General features: G+C 48.6%; 1 long non-coding RNA gene across 1 annotated transcript; it reads left to right on the forward strand.

Moving 5' to 3' along the window:
• The first annotated feature begins 1,247 nt into the window (after window positions 1–1,247).
• On the forward strand, window positions 1,248–6,377 carry LOC138745310 (uncharacterized). Its single transcript, XR_011346158.1, has 3 exons — window positions 1,248–2,024; window positions 2,680–2,757; window positions 5,896–6,377. It is a non-coding gene; the product is annotated as an uncharacterized lncRNA (long non-coding RNA).
• The last annotated feature ends 7,729 nt before the right edge of the window (window positions 6,378–14,106 follow it).

Here is a 14,106-nt window from a genome sequence, read left to right on the forward strand (position 1 = left end):
AGGTAGCCAACAGGCATGCCAATCAAGGTCTGACTCCCCCCCACTCCCCCAGTGAGTGAGTTTGTACTGGCCATGGAGCGATTAGCCGAGGCCATTTGCCAGGATTCAGGCATTAAAGGTTTCAGAACAGGCCAGGAAGAGCATGAAATCAATTTATTTGCAGAAGTTGTTCTGATATATCTGATAGACCCAACACACTCATTGCCCAAGTTGTGCTCCACCCTGGAGGACTATGGGGACATCTCTGGGTATAAGTTCTTTTGGGATATGTGCAAAATCATGTCACTTAGGAAGGGGGATTAGAGCCAATGTCAAGAAAATAGTCAACAAATGTGGCGGCAAAATGGGATCAAATATCTAGGAGTTAGAATAAATAACAACGAGTAATTTAGACCAGCTGAATTATTCTCCCCTTGCTTGGGGAAATTGAGGAGGATTTAAATGGTTGGATGTCCCTGCCCATTACACTAGGGGTGTCACAGAGAGGGGAGGTGTCACAGAGGGGGGAGATGATGACACAGAGGGGGTGATGATGTCACTGCAAGGGGCAGCCATAGCTGAGTCGTGCCATGGCACAGCAACACGAGAAAGATGCATCTCCTGGAAGGGGATTCTGGCCCGCATTTCGGAGTAGAACACTGTCTCATCCCAGGGACCCTCTGATCAACAGGGTTGTGTTTGGAAGCACCCTGCACCCATGGGTGAGATAAAGAGCCTGTTACATGCTCCCCTACTGGGACAGAGACTCCTCTGGCACCATCCTTTACCCAGTGTGGGCGGAGAGAATGGAGGCTGCATTTAATCCCCTCTCCCCATCCTGAGTGCAGGGCACTTTATGAACAGCTGGAGGGGACTGGGGAGGGGAGAACAATGGCATATGAGGGGATAAGGGATGGGGTCTGTAGGAGTGGAGGGGAGAACAAAGGAACGGGGTAGCACCACAGGCTAATGTCAAGGGAGATTGGATCAGAGATAGGGGACATAGGGTTGAGCTGGGGGGATGGGGTGCGAGGGGACGGAAAGGACTGGGGAAACCATGGGGGTGGTGTTGGGTGGGGGATGAGAGTGTGGTAGAGGAATCGGGGCAGGGGAGAGTGTGAGGTGTCTGAGGGAGAAGAGAAGTTGCGAGGGGGATGGAAGGCAGACCTTTCAACAGAAATGGGACAGAGCTCCCCCTCCACCTGGAATGGGATCTGTCCACTGAGAGACACGACCGCTCCTCCACCCGCCACGCCCCCCCCCCCCCCCCCCGTGGTTACAAGATCCCTTCCACCCTTGCATACACCCCCACACACCCCCAACCGGGATAGGATTCTTTCCCCCAGTGGACCTGGATGAAGGTGCTAGAAAGTGTTTCTGCTGCGGCGGACCCAACAGAGTTGAGCGGTGAAGAGTGGGGCTCTCTCCGCACCACCTGCTCCCTCAGGCAACGAGGTCTCGCTTGCATCATGGAAGATCACGGTGTTGCTGAGCTTCTGGGAATGTGGAGGGCTTCTGCTAAACCCGTGGTAGGGTTCAGAGTGGTTCATCTCCCCGGGACGTGCTGAAGGTCAAGGATGACCCGATCCTCTCATGGAGGGAGGGTTGTAAATAAGGTGAACGGCTGCGGAACTGGCCTCAGTCTGAGGAGAGTGATCAAAGAGGGACCTGGGGTGGCAATATTTCTACTGAGAGGCTGGGAAGAACCACCAGAGGATCAATTCTGACATTTTGGAGACCCTTGGAAGGGAGGTAGAGGGAGGGGTAGAGACTAACTCGGACAACAAGGCTGGGCTGGGATAAATGACCTGTTGTGTACCCTCTGGGTGTGTAAATGCTGCTGCTTCTGCCCCAGAGGACATGGCAATAAGGCCACAACAGAGGTGGCCACACCGTGTCATGGACCCAACGTCCCCAAGGTGGTGTCCTGCACAGATGTTAAAATCATCGACAATGGATCTTTCGGTGTGGTGTACCAGGCAAGGCTGGTGGACTCCGGAGAGCTGATTGCCATCAAGAAGATCTTGCAAGACAAGAGATTCAAGGTGAGGGGGAGGAGCAGTTGTGTGGAAATGAAAAACCCTGATATTTAAATTTAGGGTCTACAGCACGTTCACAGGCCCTTGCGACACATGAGCCCGTTTCACACAATTACACCCAATTGACAAACAACACCCCAAACACATTTTTGAAGGGGGGTGGAAAGAGGAGCATCTGACAGAGACCAAAGCAGCCATGGGGTTTGGAAACAGAGAAAGTCACACAAACCCACAACAGCAACCCCCCTCCCCACACACAACCCCCCACCCCACACACACACACACACTCACACACACACACACACACACACACACACACACACACACACACACACACACACACACACACACACACACACACACACTCACCTGGCAAATATCAAAGATTTTCTGCAAATTCATTGTTTAGTAGAAGCTGGGAAAACAATCATAAAAACTGAAATGATACTTCATTGAACCCCCTGACGAGTCCCCACTCCAGCGACACGAAAAGTCCCCCCCACTGACTCTCGAAAAGTCCCCCACTTCGGCCTCCCTTGGAGTTCCCCACCTCTGACCTCTTGACAAATCTCCTCCCCGCCTCCTCCCTCAACTTGGACAAGTTGCCCCTCAGGGCCCCGACCCATCGCCCAGCCTTGCTGATGTTCTTCTCTCGCCATAGAACCGCAAACTGCAGATCGTGCGAAAGTTGGATCACACCATCATTGTCCCTCTTCTCAACTTCTCCTCTGTAGTCAAGGTAAGATCCACCTGCACCCACCCCACCCTCACTCTGATGCATATCATTTGCTGCTACCTTCCCCATTCCTTCAATCGATCTGTCTCGCTGCAGCCTCTCTTTTGCCTCCATCCTGCCCCTCTGACCAGTGCTGACTCTTTGACGTTGGCTGCCCTGCTCCTCACCCATTAACTCATGACCTCTTGCCATTTCAACTCCAGACAGCAGCAGCCAAGACCACAAGACAAGGTCGCCAAATTCGGCCACTCAGCCCCTCCAGTCTGTTTCCCCAATTCATTTCACGATTGTACTTTCCCCCATAACTCACTTTTGGCACCTTTTGGTGCGCCTCCAAATCAACGCCTGCTCTGAATCGTCCCAACAACTCAGCCTCCACATGTTCGACCCCAGCCAACACCCGGCTGCAAACATTTCTCATCTCGAAACGTCAATGGTTTTTCTCCCCCAGTGAATCCTTGCCTCACGAGGGAGGGCGGTCAGAGCTGCACATTTTGTGCAGTCTCACCAGAAGCCGAATGATGGGGCAGCGGACGGGTCCACTACGGCCTGTTGACGCTCTGCTCGCTGAGCCGTTGGATTCATGCCATGTTGTGTTGAGCAGTGGGGGCATCAGGCCTACAGAGAGCAGGAGGGGCTGGCACTCCTGTTGGGAGAGGCACGGGGTTTTGGAGGGTAAATCCAGCTGACATGTTTGTATTGTGTCCAAGAGGAAGAGCAGGTTTATTTGAATCTGGGTCTGGACTATGTTCCCAAGACGGTTCACTGCATGGTCCAGCACTTCAACAAGGCCAAGCAGCCCATTCCCATGATCTACATCAAGGTGGTTGTGGGTCTGGGTGGTCAAGTTGTCCACTGGGGCAAGCTTGGATGGTGGGGTTGGAGGATATGAAGGAGTTTACTGGCTGAGTCTCGCTGGGGACTGGATATCGATGAAGGGTGCATGAGGGTCTCAATGGGTATTGGTGAGGAGAGAAAGGGTAGTGAGGGGAGAGGGGTGGAGAGGATGATGAGGATGGATGTTGATTGGCAGGGAGGGGCCCTTCACCCACCTCCCCTTACCCTCAGGATATAGACCCGGCCAGTGTGGAGGCAGAGTGGGTCATGTTATATCGTTGTGTTGCCAGATGTTCATGTACCAGCTGTAGCAGAGCATGGCCTACTTCCATCCTCAGGGGGTTTTCCATTGAGACATCAAGCCCCAGAAGATGCTGGTAGATCCCGAGATGGCCTTCTTATTGCTCCTTTATTTCGGCAGGTAGATCCACCCATGTCTGTCCGTTCACCACCTCAACGCGGTCCTGATCCCTCTCCACAACACGGCCTTGTCCCCTCCCCACCAGCTCTCACCCCTCCCCCACCAGCTCTCTCCCCTCCTCCCTCTCCCAACTTGCCCCATCCACAGCTTAATAACTTATTCTAAATAAGATTGTGGGGGCCTTAGATGGAATGAACAGCCAGAAACCTTTCCTAAAGTGTCAGGTGCAAATCTCAGAGAGCATCCGCTTCAGGTGAGGGGAGATTTTTTTTATGCAGAGAGTTGTGAGAGCTTTGAATGCGTCACCAGAGAAAGTGGTAGCGGTTGGTAGAATAGGTACATATAAAAGTCTCTGAGACGAGCATGTGGATGTAAGGGAACAGAATTTTTACATGATAGAGGAATTTGGGGATATGGCGAGAAGGCAGGGTAGGTCGAGTTTGGTCATAAATTAGATCAGCCATGATCGTATTGAATGGCGGAGCAGGCTCGATAGGCCATTTTTGTCCTATTCCTGTTCCCACTTCCTATGTTCCTATGGGTGTGGTACAGGTAAAGGTTGTGGAGAACATTTACAAAGGTCAGTACAGCCTTTATGGGCCAAAGGGCCTGTACTGGGCAGCAATGCTTGATGTTCTAATGGATGCGGAAGCTCTGGGAAGGGGTAAGGGAGGGACTCGCCAGGAAGTCTGCAGATTCTGGGGCCGAGGGCAATGCCCAAACATGCTGGGGAAACTCATGGATAGTTTTGTGAGGAGCAGGTCCTGCTTCACGAGTCAAATTGAGTTTTTAGAGGAGGTGTCAAAGGAGATAGATGAAGGTCAAGGTCTGTATGTGCTGCACGAGGATTTTAGTAAGGTGCTTGACAAGATCCCCACGGAGGCCTCATTCAGAATGTCGGGAGGCATGGGATCCATGGAGCCTTGGCTGTGTGGATTCAGAATTGGCTTGTCTGCAGAAAACAGAGGGTAGAAGTAGATGGAACAATGACTAGTGGCGCTCCAAAGGGATCTGCTCTGGGACCCCTGCTCTTTGTGATTTTTATGAATGATGATGGGAGTGGAAGGGTGGGTACGTCAGGGGATGACACAGAGGTAGAGATGTTGTAGACAGTGTAGAAGGTTGTCATAGGTCATCCAGTTTGCAGAGAAGTGACAGATGGAGTTCAATCCTGTAAATCCGATGTACTTAAATAAGCAACTGGTCCAGGTTTATTTCCAGAGTAATTTTCAAGAGCACGAATAACAGTTATTCCAAAGAAGGTTGGAGCCCCATTAAAAGTAGCTTCATATAGACCAATATCTTCATTGAATGCGGATTACAAGAATGTGTGGGCAGAGCACTTGGTTAATGGCAGGATTATGAACAGTGTGCAGGACAGAGAAATATTTAGATCCTGCTCCATATATCACTCAAGGTTGCTGTGCAAATTGAGAGGGAGTTTAAGATGGTGTATTGTGTGCTGGCCTTCAGGAGTCAGGGGATTGAGTTCAAAAACCGAGAGGTATCGTTGCAGATGTATAAAATTCTCGTCAGACCACACTTGGAATATTGTGTGCATTCCTGGGGCGAGAATACCAGAGGACGTCTAATTAAGGTGAGCTGAGGGAAATTTAGGCAAGACGTGAGGGGTACATTTTATTCACACAGAATGTAGTGGGTGGCTGGAATGCATTGTCGGGGTAGTAGCGGAGGCTTGTCCAAAAAAGGCATGAAAAGGATTTTAATATGGACAGGAATTCAAGAAAAATGGAGAGTACTGGTGTGAGGGAGGGGAGGGTTCAGGGGTAGGGGGGATGATGGGGGAAGTGTTGGGACCCTCCAAAGTCATTGAGTTCAGGCCTCAGAGACAGTATCTCTATCACTCGTATTTCTCTTCCCAGGAGAAGGAGCGATCTCAGAGACAAGACACGAGTCCAGAAGAACCTCGCATCCCAGCTGAACAGAGGACGGACAACATCATGATGGCCTGAACCCCTCCCCGTCGTATCCCTCTGGCCCTGCCAACCCCATTCCCTGCCTCTTCCATGTCCCTTCACCCACTTCCCCTCTTCTCCTCTACCCCTCCTCCATCCCAACCCCCTCCCGCGCATCTTCCCCTTCCCCTGCCCTCACACCTATGCCCTAACCCCAGCCCTCCACTCTTCACCTCCCTCTTCCACTCCGCCCTTCCCTTCCCCTTTCCCCCTCCCCTTCCCCTCCCCCATCCCCTCCCCTAACCCTCCCCCTTCCCCTCACTTTCTCCTCCTCCCCTTCCCCTCCCCCTTCCCTTTCCCCTTCCTACCCCTAACCTAGGGGAAGGAGGGGGAGGGGAAGGGGGTAGGAGAAAGGGGGTAGTGGAAGGGAGTAAGGGTAGGGGTTGTGGTAAGGGGTAGGGTAGGGGGTAGTGGTAGGGGATGCGGGGATGGGGAAGGGGTAGGAGGTAGGGTTAGGGGAAGTGGGTAGGTTGTAAGGGATAGGGTAGGGATAGTGGTAGGGGGTGCGGGTATGGGGAAGGGGTAGGGTTAGGGGAAGGGGGTAGGTTGTAAGGGATAGGGTAGGGGGTAGTTGTAGGGGGTGTGGGTATGGGGAAGGTGTAGGAGGTATGGTTAGGGGAAGGGGATAGTTGTAGGGGGTGCGGGTATGGGGAAGGGGTAGGAGGTAGGGTTAGGGGAAGGAGGTAGGTTGTAAGGGATAGGGATAGGGTTTAGTTTAGGGTTGGGGAAGTTGGGTAGAGTGAGGGTTAGTGTTAGGAGACATGGGGTAGGGCTATATCTTGGTTTATGGTTAGGTCTATAGTTCGGGGAAGTGGGCTTGTGTTAGGTATAGGGGAAGGGGGTAGGAGCAGGGGGGTAGAGGAGGAGTGAGGTTTGGGGTTAGGGGATGGTGGGTAGCATTAGGGTTGGGGTTATGGGGTGGCATAGGCGTAGGAATAAAGTTAGGGTTAGTGGATGGGGTGGGGGTAGAGTTAGGGGACGTGGAGTCGTGGTAGGGGGTATCGGTAGTGTTAAGGTTAGGTTTAGGATTTTGTTAGGGGTTAGGGTTAGGAGTAGGAGGAAGGGAAGGGGGAGGGGAATGGGGGAGGCGAGCGGGGGACGGGAACTGGGGACTGGAAGGGGGAGGGGATGTGGGAGGGGAACGGGCAGTGGAAAGGGGAGGGGAACGGTGTAGAGGAAAGGGGAGGTGAACGGTGGACGGCATCCCTAGCCCCTCCCCTCCCCTTCCCTTCCCCCGCATTTCCCCTGCCTCTCCTCTCCTCCTTCCAGAAGAAGCTGGGCCTCTTTCCGTCCAGAACCTCCCTGTGGTTTCAGAGCCTCCGTTTCAGGAAGTGCCTTCAACGCTTGCTGCTGGACAGACATCTTGTCTCTTGATTCATTCTGTACCATTGATATTAAATTTAAAAATGATTGGGTTTTTTAAAGCTTGAACTCAAAAGCTGGTCCAGATAGAGAAAACATAAACAGGCCCTTCAGCCCCTCTCTCCTGCTAGCTGAGCTGTTGTAATCAGTCCATATTCCTCTCACCCTTTTCATTCTTAGCTCCCATCCAGCTCATGTTGCCTTGTTAATCTCATGGCCTGTGGGAAGATGCTATTTCCCTCCCTGGCTGCTCTGCTTTTATTCCTCCATATCTCCTTCCTGATGGCAGGGCGACAAAGATGCTCTGTGCTGGATATCTATGAGTCTATTTACAGAGCCCATCCCTGCAATCAATCAGGGGACCGTTGCCTTGAGGTGGCAACCATGTTGCCTCTCCCTCAGCACTCTCAGAACACTACTGCACCCTCCTTCCCCTCCTTTCCCAGGTCTCAGTAACCCGCTGACAATTCCAGTCAGCTGCCATGTCTATACCCTGCCCCACCTAAACCGATGGATCGACCTGCGCCTTCTCCCCTGAAGAGTTCGAGGAATCCACTCTCTTGCAATGTCCTGCTATCGAATGCCCTGCATCCTCCTTCCCACTTGGTTCCTCCTGTTATCAGGCGCCTGGATGGACCCCACCCTGTTGAAACTACCCATGTTCTCACTGATCTCTCTGCGCCTCTGCCCTCCATCCAGGGGTCTTGGATTTCTTGTGGGGGTGGTGGAGAACAAAGCACCAACTTAAGGAGATGGGGAGCAGTACAAAGACTCCCAGGTCCAGGAGACAGGGAGAACCACACAGATACCCATCTCTGTCATTCGGGTAAAACCTGATTATCAGGTGCAATGTGCAAGGAACTTTCGGTCCTGCTGCACGTGGGCCATGTTTGGCCCATCCCCACACCACCACCCTGTCAATTCCCAAAACAAATTTCAATTCATGTGGGGGTCCAAAATGAATAGAGTCTGGAGAAGGACCGTGTACATCATCAATCAATGGGGACAAGGGTGTAACCAGCATGACCATAATTGTGTGTGGCTGTGCTTGTAACCAAAGTGCAAGGGCACCAAATGCTGCTCTGTGCTGAGGTTCTACCTGGCTCAGGTGTTGCAAAAGATTGGCCTGGCCCTGGTGCTGCACAATGTTCCAGTCAGCAGGACTTTGCCCCTTTACCTTCCTGGGAACGGTTTCATAGACAAACACATTTGACCACAAAGCCATCAGGCAGTGGTCAGCAGAGCATTGCTGACACAGAGACTCCAGGACTAGATGGGATACTGCGGGGTGGTCCACGGAGCAGAGCATCCAGAGATAGACATCCAGAACTGCTGGAAAACCAGAAACTCGGTGAAAGATGCCCTTCAGTTTGCCTGAAACCCAGATGGGAGTAGCAAACACTAGAAGACATCTGTCTAAAGCAAAGGGAGGAAGATTTAGGGGAGATATCAGGGGTATTTTCTTTTACCCAGAGTTGTGGGTGTCAAGAATGCCTTGCCAGGAGTAGTGATGAAGGCCAAAACATTAGGGACATTTTAGGGGTTCTTAGTTACATTGAGGGGCTGAGATCAAGGAGGATATTCTCCAACAGCAGAGGGTGGCAGTAACCGCAAGATGTCAAAGTGGTGGCAATGAAGCTAAACAGAGACCGTCTAATGTGACTGTGCGCCTGGCTGCGGGAATTTGGACTTACGATATAAACCTTGCTAAGTGCTAGTTCAGGTTGGAAACGTTCGACTTCCTTGGGGGTCAAATCAACAGGCACGGAACTAAACCCTGCTTGAAAAGATAGAGTTTGTTAAGTGCTTCCTCAAACCCCACATAATGAAGGGGCTGCAAGAATTCACTGGTACGATTAATTTTTATCACCGATTCATACCGGTTGTGGCCGACATCATTTTTTTGCTTTTAAACTTTATTTAAGATTTTATAACATGAATAACATATAGAATTACATTTAAAAATTAAGAACTAAATAATAAAATTACAATACAGTATCAGTAATCTAAATAAACTATACCCTCCCCAATAATTATTACACATTAATAACCCAACTCAAATTAGTCCAACCCCCACTTCCCCCCAAAATAAAGAGTGAAGAATTAATAAAGTTAATAATATATGTGAGAAAAAAACCCACTTACAAAAAAAACAAAAACATAACCAATTAAAATACTAACAAAAAGAAAAGTAATTAATACTAAGATATGAGACTTAAAAAACATATTTAAATCAAACTTAAATGCATATATTTAACAGAGTTAAGATGAAACATATAATTAACAAACTTAATATAAAAAATTAGTAAAATCAGTAACATTGTCTATCAAAAATTCTGAAACAATAATCAATTCTTTAAAAAAAATTGTAGCATGAGAAAAAAAAAGATGAAAAATAAAACTTTCTCAATAGAGATAAACCTTCACCAAATATCAACTAACTTCACATCTATCATCATATTAGTCACATAAACTGCCATCTTAAAACAAAATTCCAACCTCATTAAACATTGTACAATTCAAATTTGGTACTCTTCCACCATTTTTCCCTTTTAACCTTGAATAATTACCCAATAAAAGCTCCAAAACCACATTTAAATATCCCCAATCATTACGTTAAAATTCAGATATCCAAATATAAAAATACATCTGCAACGAAATCTATATCTTCAACAAATGGAGCATAAGCCAAAAACAAAATTCAAGCCTCATTAAGAATTGTACAATTCAATTTATAACTTTCACCATTATTCCCTTCGTTCTATAACTAAAATAGCAAAATAATATACACCAGAATTACCACTCCTTTCACCTTAAAGTTAAAGAAAAAATATTTAAAAAAAACTTATCCATCCCATTCACATTTAAATTTCAAATATTCCTTATCTACTGAATAAACTTTACAAAAAAAACCACATGAATTTTTAGTTTTTTAAACAATCAAATACTTTCTTATGCTTTTTTTTATAAACACAAAAGAAAACCCTTAACTCTTTAATCTAATAATACAAAAAAAGGAAAAAAAAAACAGGTAGGAGGTTAAAAATACCCCCTCCCGTCTAAACCGCGCAATGCGGTAACTCCCAAAAAAATGGGTGTGAGATAACTCACACGTAGCAGATGACTTTCAGGAAATAGTGCCCATCCAGTTCTCTCCCCCAACTCTCACTTCATCTTAAACTAACATCATCATTATTTAATATTTTAAAAAAAATTAAAAAAAAAGAACAACTCTTCTTTTAATCAGCTCCAACTGCCGAGTCACCATTACAACCATTCCTTCTTGTAGCACGGCTCTTTTCTTCCATCTCTTGTCTCCTTAGAGATCGCGGCGGACTTCGTCTCTGTTGAAACCGAGTAATTGGCAGCTCTTGAGCAAATGCTATAGCTTCCTTTGGAGAATCAAAGAACTTTGGTTGGCAACCATCTTGAAAAACCTTCAAAACAGCTGGATATCTAAAGGTTGCCTTATAACCTTTCTTCCACAACAACTCTTTAGCAGAATTGAATTCCCGTCATTGGAACATAACTTCTTGACTCAAATCCGCATAGAAGAAAACTCGATTATTTTGAATCATCAAGGGTGATTTTCTCTGTTGTGCATTTCTAATAGCCACTCGTAAAATTATTTCTTGTCGTAATAATTCAAGCAACGAACCAAAACAGGTCTTGGACTTTGACCTGAAATAGGTCTTCTACGCAAGCCTCTGTGAGCACGTTCCAGTATTATACCTTCCAGGAAATGTTCTTGACCCAGCACCTGCAGAATCCATTCAGTAAAAAATTTTCTTGGGTCTGGTCCCTCCATTCCTTCCGGCAAACCAATAATCTTTATATTGTTCCGTCTGGATTGGTTTTCCAAATAATCAATCTTTTTCACCAAATTTTTATTTTGAGTTTGTAAGTCTTTGACCATTTTGGTCACATCTGAAACATGATCTCGTATTTCGTCTATATCTTCTTCACACGAATTAAATTTATCTCTCACTTCAAGCTTAAAAGCTCCAAACTCAGCCATCTGTTGAGAATGTATTTTCACCACAGAGTATTAAACCTAGTACCAAGTTCAGTCATAATCTTGGATAATCCCTGCATTGTATAAGATCATTTAGATTCAAGATTCACAAGAATCTTTTCAATTGGAAGAGATTCTGGCTCAACAGATTCCTGCTTCTTCTGCATAACCAAAGGGTCTTCTTTTGCTTCCTTCATTCTGGTTGCCTTCCTTGTAGTATAGCTGCGTGTGGAAACCCCAGCCACAGCCTCTCCAGCAATGACTGGAGGACGCTGGCCGGGGTTTTCCCCAGTCCATCAAGTTGTATAGGTTCTTTTATCTCAAAAGGTGCAGTTTGCAGTGCCACCGCTACAGTTGACAAATGCCTTTCCCCAGCCGGTACTTCAACTGATGTTACTACAAGTGGTTCATTCATAACATTGCCGTCAGATGGTACTGCACATGTGCGAACCTGAGTAACTCTTTGTTCTAAAGGCTGTTTGGCGCCCACTTTAGAGGGCTCTACCGATGTAATATTGAACTCTACATCCGAAAGCTGTACCTTTCTCCTGGGATCCATTTCAGGCTGAGTCTCGATGTCTTTCCTGTAGGTAGGCTCCAAAACTTGAACTTTTGGAAAATGTAGTTTTTTGATAATCTGTTGTCGTTTTTTTTTGCTCTTTTCCACCAATTTTACCATCATAAGTTAAATTAACATCATGGAAGTTATCTAAACTTTTAAAGAATTTTAACGGGCATTTCTAGACAAAACATTAAGATAGAGTCAGGAGAGGACTGGAAGGCACGTCTGATCCTTACACCATCTTGCCACGCCCCCCCGTGGCCCACATCATGCGGAGAAAGGTAAAGACATTACCTGGGACAAAAGGATTTGGAGGCGTTCCAGAAGGCCAAGGACGCACTGGCCAACACAACCCTTGTGGTACACGCCAGGCCAGAGACACCCACCACTCTCACAGTAGATGCTTCCTGCACAGCAGTAGGGGGTGCACTGGAGCAATTCATCAAAGGGGAATGGCAGGCCCTGTCCTTCTTTAGCAGACATCTCTGGCCACCTGAACTCAAATACAGCGTCTTTGACTGAGAGCAATTGGTGCTCTACCTGGCAGTCAGGCACTTAAGGTATTTTTGGAAGGTAGACAATTCAGTGTCTTCATGGACCAGAAGCCATTAACTTTTGCCTTCCATAAAGTGTTGGACCTGTGGTCGGCCAAGCAGCAGCGACTCCTCTCATATGAGTCTGAGTTCACTACCGACATTCAACACATCATGGGTGACGCACTGCCCCATCCCCGCAATCAAGTCTATCCAGGCCCTGTCCCAGTGAATAGACTACTTAGCCCTCGGCAGGGGACAGCAGGATGACCCTGAGATCCTTGCAAGCAAGACAGCAGTGTCCAGGCTCAGGCTGGAGGATGTTAACATCGACCCTGGTAAGTAGACGCTCCTCTGCGACATTCCAATGGCAAACCCCACCTCATCGTGCCGACAGCATGGAGATGGCAGTTTTATGATGAGGTGCACAACTTGACGCACCCGGCCATCAGTACTGTCAAAATGGTGGTCAATCGGTTGGACTTGCTGAGCCTCCAGAAACAGGTTGTCAGTGGGCCAAGGCCTGCACACTCTGCCAGATGACCAAAATGCAGACATACGTAAAGGCACCATGCCAGACATTCGAGCCAGCACCACATAGGTTCAGCCACATCTACAATGACATTGTAGGGTCACTACCGGCCTCCCGCGGGATGAGTTACCTTCTCACCAAGATTGCCTGCTCCATGAGGTTCCCCGAGGCGGTCCAGCTGGCTGACACAACCACTTGTGTCCTCCATTAAATTGGAAGCGGTAATAAATATAAAGGAAAGTTTGATAATAAATAGTCTCCCTTGCAGTTGGGGTACAATGTATTTCTTGAGATCAGAGGAATCCTGGAGCCAAGACAAAGCGATCCTGTGTTTCCCAAGGATTAAATTGAGTTGTTGGGGCAGTTGTAAGTGGAAGGGCCGAAAGGTCTCCTGCTCCTTCCACTGCCTTTGATTTCTGTCTTGCGATGCTGATTGGGTTCACCTGTGTGTTCGCTCGCTCGCTGATTGGTTGCTTCAGTTGCGCGAGCCGATGGGTTGATTGGGTGAGGCCGCTATGGGATTGGACGCTAAAGTCGGGTTGGATTGATGGGCGGTTTCGCGGGCTGATTGGCTCTTGCTGTGAGGAGGCGGGACGTTGGTGGCGGCGTCGTCTGTTCGGGGTCCGTCGCGTCGCCGCGGGCGCGAATGGGATGAAGTTGGCGGCAGCGCCGGGACCTTCCTCAGCCGCGCAAGCGGGCGACCCGCAGCCCGCCGGGCCCCACCCAGGAGTGGCCGGTACCAGCGGGGTGTTTGGGTGGAGCCGAGGGGTCGGTGCAGGGGGCGGGGAGGGGATGGGGATGAGGGAGAAGCAGGGGTTGGGAGGGGCGGGAGCCCGGAGGGGCGGGGCAGGTGAATGAGGGGAGGGGGCGGGGGCGGTGAATGAGGGGAGGGGGCGGGGCCAGGCAGGGGTAAGGGGGAGGGTGAAGGGGGAGTTGTAGGGCGAGGGGGAGGCTGGGCATCCAGAGAACTTGGAAGAAGGAGAAGTGAGATTGAACCTTGAACCAAAGAACTTTTCTTAAATTTATACACATTACAAACATGTGCGCTTAGAATTAGAAGGGGGTTCATTTGGATTAGTTAAGTATAGAGTTAATTTAAAGTTTCATTCTAATT

This window comes from Narcine bancroftii, chromosome 11 (assembly GCF_036971445.1).
Source record: "Narcine bancroftii isolate sNarBan1 chromosome 11, sNarBan1.hap1, whole genome shotgun sequence".
NCBI lineage: Eukaryota > Metazoa > Chordata > Chondrichthyes > Torpediniformes > Narcinidae > Narcine > Narcine bancroftii.